General features: G+C 37.5%; 1 long non-coding RNA gene across 1 annotated transcript; it reads left to right on the top strand.

Moving 5' to 3' along the window:
• Positions 1–517: 517 nt before the first annotated feature.
• Positions 518–3,540, top strand: LOC140875472 (uncharacterized). Its single transcript, XR_012148462.1, has 5 exons — positions 518–711; positions 1,344–1,421; positions 1,769–2,005; positions 2,089–2,322; positions 3,232–3,540. It is a non-coding gene; the product is annotated as an uncharacterized lncRNA (long non-coding RNA).
• Positions 3,541–6,199: the final 2,659 nt, after the last annotated feature.

Raw genomic sequence — 6,199 nt, 5'->3', positions numbered from 1 at the left:
ATTAGAGATTTAAAAAAAAAAAATTTCACTAGAAGTCCTAGGATGTTTCAAGTGCTAGCTCTACCGTCTGGATCAGGTGGTTATGCGGTCCACACCAACGCTTCTCTCTAAGGTTTGGGATGCGTGTTGACACAGAGTGGTCATGTGATTGCCTATGCCTCTAGACAGTTAAAGACTCACAAGGAGAACTATCCCGTACACAATTTGGAGCTTGCACCCATTGTCTTTGCCCTTAAGATATGACGTCATTACTTGTATAGTGAGAGGTATGAGACTACAACAAAAATGCTTTTTTACAGCTTAATATTAACAGCCTACATTAAAATAAGCTGTCATTTTTATTATTTGCAGCGCAATCATATATGTGCGCTGCTAATACTGTTAAGCTTACATAAATGACAGCATGCAATAATTTCACGCTGCTAATATTTGTTTTAACCGCGAATCAAGCGTGCTGTTTAAACATATTATTTATATCGTGTGCAGCGTTCAGCTGTGAATGACGATAGAATAAAAATCAAATCAAATTCATTTAATTCTCCACGCCTTCCCTGTTTTCTCTCTGATCAAAACCTTCTCCTCATCGCTCAATTTCTCCTCACCTTCTCGGTTTTTTTTAATCTCAATTGCTCGTCTCACCTTCTCGCTTCGCTCAATGGCTTCTCACCTTCACTAGCATCATTCAATCGTCCAGTGGCTGCCTCTTTTTAGGTATGGTATTTTTTTCCTCTTTTCTCCCAAATCGATTGCGAGTTTTCCATTCAATGCTTCGGAAACCTTTAATTTGGCTCTGAATTGAAACATTTCTTTCCTTAAAGTGATTGTGGTTGATTTCAATTATAAAATTTATTCTAATTTCTCATCTAATTCTGTTTGCTTCAATGTTGGAGTCACGAAATGGGTTTTTTGTCATTATTTATAAGTATGATGTGGTTAAAACTCATGTTATTTACCGGCATGGAATTTTTTTCTTCACTCGATTTTTCCACTCTACTTCTATGGTAATTCAAGGTTTTTCTTGTTATTTACATTTTCTTAAACATTACATTTCTTTATGTTATATACGTTGTTCTTGGGTAATTTATTACCCATGTCAATTTATTGAGCTTCACAAATACATACTGAAATTGTGTTAAACGTGTTTTCTTGGGTAATTTGGGACACCTTTTGTACTTATCACAGGAATTTTGATATACATTTGACCGTCTAAGAAGGCTAATCATCGGCTCGGCTCATGCTTTAGTTACAAATAAAAATAACATTCTTTCTTGATTTGTAATTGCTTATGATCTATTGTTTGAGTTAGTAATTACTTGTCTAAAATGACTTGAGATACCCAACAGCATGCTCAAGGAATTGGAAAGGTATCAAAAGCAAAACTTTGGAGAACCGGATACTAATGTTCCACAAGCGAGACACTGGTATTTTCTTCTCTCTGATTTTTTATTTCATATATATTTAAGATCTTCAAAACGACTATGTTTTATTGGCCGAAAACAATAACTAATAATGTGGGATGATGAAATTACTAGTGTATATAAGGGAATTTGTAAGAAAACATTATTGATGTTTTATTATTCTTATTTTCTTTTTGTTGAAATAAATATATTTTTAATGTAGATGTTATCTCAAAAATTGATTTGTGCTGACAAGTAAAGCTATTTTTCAGAGAATGAAGAATTACACTGTTAGTTATCTTTGACAACTAGACTTTTTGGTCCACAAAATTGCAAATTTTCATATCTTTGTGCTTGTTTTTCTCCCACAGATTTATGCAGTTTTCATAACCATCTATATTGTGGTAAGTTAAATTTGGGATTTGCAAAAACATAAAACAGTTGCAATATGGCATTTGACAATTTTGAAGGATAGAGTGAAGCCGTCACCATTTCCAAATAGCTGGAAAGTCAAATAAATCTTTGCCACATGCATAGTACACGGAGGCTACCTTGCAATGATGACTGTTATATTCTTTTGGTTTATGCACAAAACGAGCTTCTTTCCGGTAAAGTTTGCTCCATCTATTTGTTATAGGTATGACGAAGTAATTTGTTCAGTACGTTTCCTAAGACCATGATACAAATGCAGGATAAGTTTGGAGAAATTGAGTAAAAGACATCACTAGCAATAACAATGAAATGATGGCTGCACTTTACTTGCAAGTCAGTATTTTCAGCCAGGCCCTCATATTCGTTACCAGATCACGAAGCTATTCGTATGCTGAACATAGTGGTCTCCTGCTGATGATCGTTTTAGTGATCGCCCATGCTCAAGGGTGGCTTTATCGTCGACATCTCCAGCCCCGCAATCATTTACTTTGAGGTAATCTTATTCTGCTATATTCGTTTCGTCAAATAATCGAGTTAGTTTCGGATTCTTTGAGAAAACCTCTGTTGACTTGGTTAGTAGTTCATGATTCGACTTCCTGGGAAATAAAATTAATCTAATCAGTAAAGCATCTAAATTTGTCATGGAGTCTGGGTTTTGTAGGTGGTTTAAAATATGTCACTTGTTTTGATTTGTTTGAATGTTTATGTATTCAGAAATAGATTTTAAATATATGTTCTTAAACAATTATAATATTTTTTGTGAGGAATGAATTTATTAACCAAATAGAGAAAATTTGTGGTTCTTCTAGTTGCAAATTCATGTAAGTTTCGTGATTTATTTGAGTTCTTCTATAGAATACTTCACTAACATAACTCCTTAAAATTGTAACTTGGCTTAAGTAACCTTACATCATAATGTAAATGATTTGTTAGAGTTATTCTGCAATTACAAGCTGATAAGTGGTGTTTTTTTTATATTTTAAGTTCAAAGAGTTTGTCTAATCTGTGAAATAGTTGATATTTGTATCATTTGTTGGTAGATTTATTTTGATGTAAAATCATCTTGGTTCCTTCACTTTTATTTTGGATCAATGATGAAATTTGGGAATATGATCGTGTAACCCATAAGCTAGTCAGTCAAAAATGAAATGATGCACCTTATTGAAAGTAAGTGTGCAACATAATTCAACCAAGATCTTCGATTGTACAAGTGATGGTGGTTGAATTTATGTGTAGCGTGTATAATCTATTATTCTAGTCTATCTTTGACTAATTTATTTATTTACTACTATATATATATGAGTTCAATTTATGAGCTTACCATTATGAACTCCTCTTTGTTTTGTATTTTAACATAGCTCCAGGGTTGTTTTTGTGACCTAACAATATTATTCTTTCACAGATGGAATTTAGGGCAAAAGAAGGCACTTTGCCATGCTTAGTTGATTAAGAAATCGAGAAGGTCTTTTGCCATTTGTGATACAGCTGGAGGTATCAAGATAATGCCCTGACATAAAAGGCACATTGTCATGCTTCATGTGATTGTTTCATATGAATAATGATATATGTACTTGGTTATTTGTGCTATTTGTGACGAAGTTAGGAGTACGTAATTCTAACTTTTTGGTTATTGAAACACTTGCTTTGTAAATTCATCTTTATCATTTAGCATAGTGCTTGTGTTTTTTTATATTATATTGTTTTGTTTAAATGTGTTGATGATGTTGATTATGGTATGATAATTTTTTGAGTTTCAATTTATTTTAATTTATACAGGTATAATATAATGCAATAGTAAATTAAATATGAAAAATACAAATCAACAGCCTGCAAATGTACGCTGCCAAAATATGTTTCTGCGGCGTGCATTGTGAGTTGCCAATAAAATTTCCGCAGCTTGCTTTGCGCGCTGTCAATAATGTTTTCCACAGCGTGCCTTGCGAGCTGTCGATGAACCATGACTATCAACAGCTTATAGTTGTACAGCATGCGATGCGCGCTGCGGAAAGGCAATTTGCACGCTGTAAAAAAGCATTTTTGTTGTAGTGAGGCAGCGATGCTGGATGGATCTATTGAAGGATTACGATTGTGAGATTAAGTACCATACAAGCTCTTCTAATCCAGTTGCGGATGCTCTTAGCCGCAAAGTTTATGTGAGTTCCCTTTTTACCAGCTCAGTTGCACGAGTGATAGAGTGTTGTTCCTTAGGGTATAATTTCCGTTATAAGAAGGAACAACAAGGATTTCACGTTTCATCTATACTTTTCGAACTAGCCTTGTATACTATTATACGTGAGTCACAGGCCGTTGATCCAAAGACGCGGAAGTTAGCCTGATTGGCCCAGGATGTAAGTACTTCTGGTTTTCATTTTCAGAATAATGGTCTGTTGTGACTTTCCGGACGTGTGGTGGTTCCTGATGATTCCACACTAAGAAAGGAGATTTTGACACAGGCTCACTGTAGTAGATTCTCTGTTCATCCAGGCAACATGAAAATGTACAAGGATCTATGTACGAGGTTTTAGTGGAAAGGAATGAAGCATAGTTTTTATTAGTTTGTGTCTCGATGTATTGTGTGTCAGCAAGTCAAGGCAGAATTTCGACGACCCGGTGGATTGCTCCAGAGTTTATAGATTCCTGAGTGGAAGTGGGAGCATGTGACGATGGATTTTGTCACCCACTTGCTTATGTCTTCCAGGAATTGCGATGCAATATGGTTGTTGATCGATTGTCAAAGTCCATGCATTTCTTGCCGTATAATCGGGACTTTAATTTTGATCGGATGGCACATCTATATGTGCAAGAGGTTGTTCGCCTACATGGGATTTCATTGAGCATCGTCAGTGACCGAAATCCGAGGTTTACCTTTAGGTTTTGGGGTAGCTTCTAGCGAGCTCTTGGTACTAAATTGATTCTGAGTACATCATATCATCCAGAGACTGACGGACAGAGTGAGAGGACTATCCGTACTCTCGTGGATATGCTTCGAGCTACAGTGATGGATTTTGGATCAGCATGGCATGACCACTTGGCGTTGGTAGATTTTGCTTATAATAACAGCTACCATCACAACATTGGAATGACACCATTCAAAGCCTTATATGGACGCCGCTGTCGTACGCCTTTGTTCTGGGATGAAGTTGGCGAGCGTCAAGTTTAAGGTCCACAGCTGATTCACCAGATTACCGATGCAGTGGAGTTGATCCAAATGAGGATTAAGGCTGCCCAAGATCGACAGGTGAGCTACACTAACACTCATTGCAGTCTGTTACACTTTGAGATAGGAGAGCATGTGTTTTTGCGAGTATCACCTTTCCGGAAAGTGATGAGATTTGGTCTCAAGGGAAAGTTGTTGCCAAGTTTCATAGGTCCGTTCGAGATCCTTGAGAAGGTTGGGGACGTGGCTTACCGTCTAGCTTTGCCACCCTATCTTTCCGGCATCATGATGTGTTCCATGTATCCTTGTTGAGACAGTACGTGGCGGACGAGTCACACATCTTGCATCCCACTGAGGTGCAATTTGACCAGGATCTATCCTATGTGGAAATACCTCTCAGGATTCTTGACAGGAAGGATAAGGTGCTTTGCAACAAGTGCATACCATTAGTTATGGTGCAGTGGCAGCTTAGAGGAATAGAGGAAGCAACTTGGGAGTTGGAGAGCCGGATGTGAGCTGAGCATCCAGAGTTTTTTTTTATCTATGTAATTCTCTTTTAAAGATGTTGTATTTGAATTGTTCAGTTGTAATGAAGAACATTTGTTTTGGTTCGCAGTGTTTTTCTCAAGACTTAAATTTCAAGGACAAAATTTCTTAAGTGAGAGAGAATGTAGTGACACGTACCCAAAATAAGGTGATTAAGGGATTAATCACAATTAATTCATTTAAATTGATTCAAATTGTGATTAGGATATTTCCAAGGTTCGGACGATCCGAAGTAGTGGTTCGGAGGGTTCGAAGTGCTGGAGAGTTCGGAAGCTACGATCGGAGGATCAAAAGCTCCGAAGGAGTTCAGAGGCTCCGAACTCTGGCAGCCAGCTGTCCAAGATATTATGTCATTGGTGACATCACTGAGAAGACTTCGGATGCTCCGAAGCGAGGATTGGAAGATCCGAAGGTGTTTCGATAGCGTCCTCTAAAAGCTAGACACGTGAATGGCCAGGAGAGATCGGACGGTCCGAACTAGATCGGAGGCTCCGAACTCAAAATCGGATGCTCCGATCTCCGCCTATATAAAGGGTGCCGAGGCTTATTTTTAGGTGCACCAAATTCCCTCCTCTCTTCTTCTAGCTAGTTTTAGGCTTTCTTGGAGTCCTATTGACGGGCCGCAAGTGGCTAGACGCTACAGGGCTAGTAGCGGAGCTTTGCCTAA

This window comes from Henckelia pumila, chromosome 1 (genome assembly GCF_033568475.1).
Source record: "Henckelia pumila isolate YLH828 chromosome 1, ASM3356847v2, whole genome shotgun sequence".
Classification (NCBI taxonomy): Eukaryota; Viridiplantae; Streptophyta; class Magnoliopsida; order Lamiales; family Gesneriaceae; genus Henckelia; species Henckelia pumila.
The sequence above is the reverse complement of the archived record's forward strand: the minus strand, read 5'-3'. Positions and strand labels throughout refer to the sequence as shown.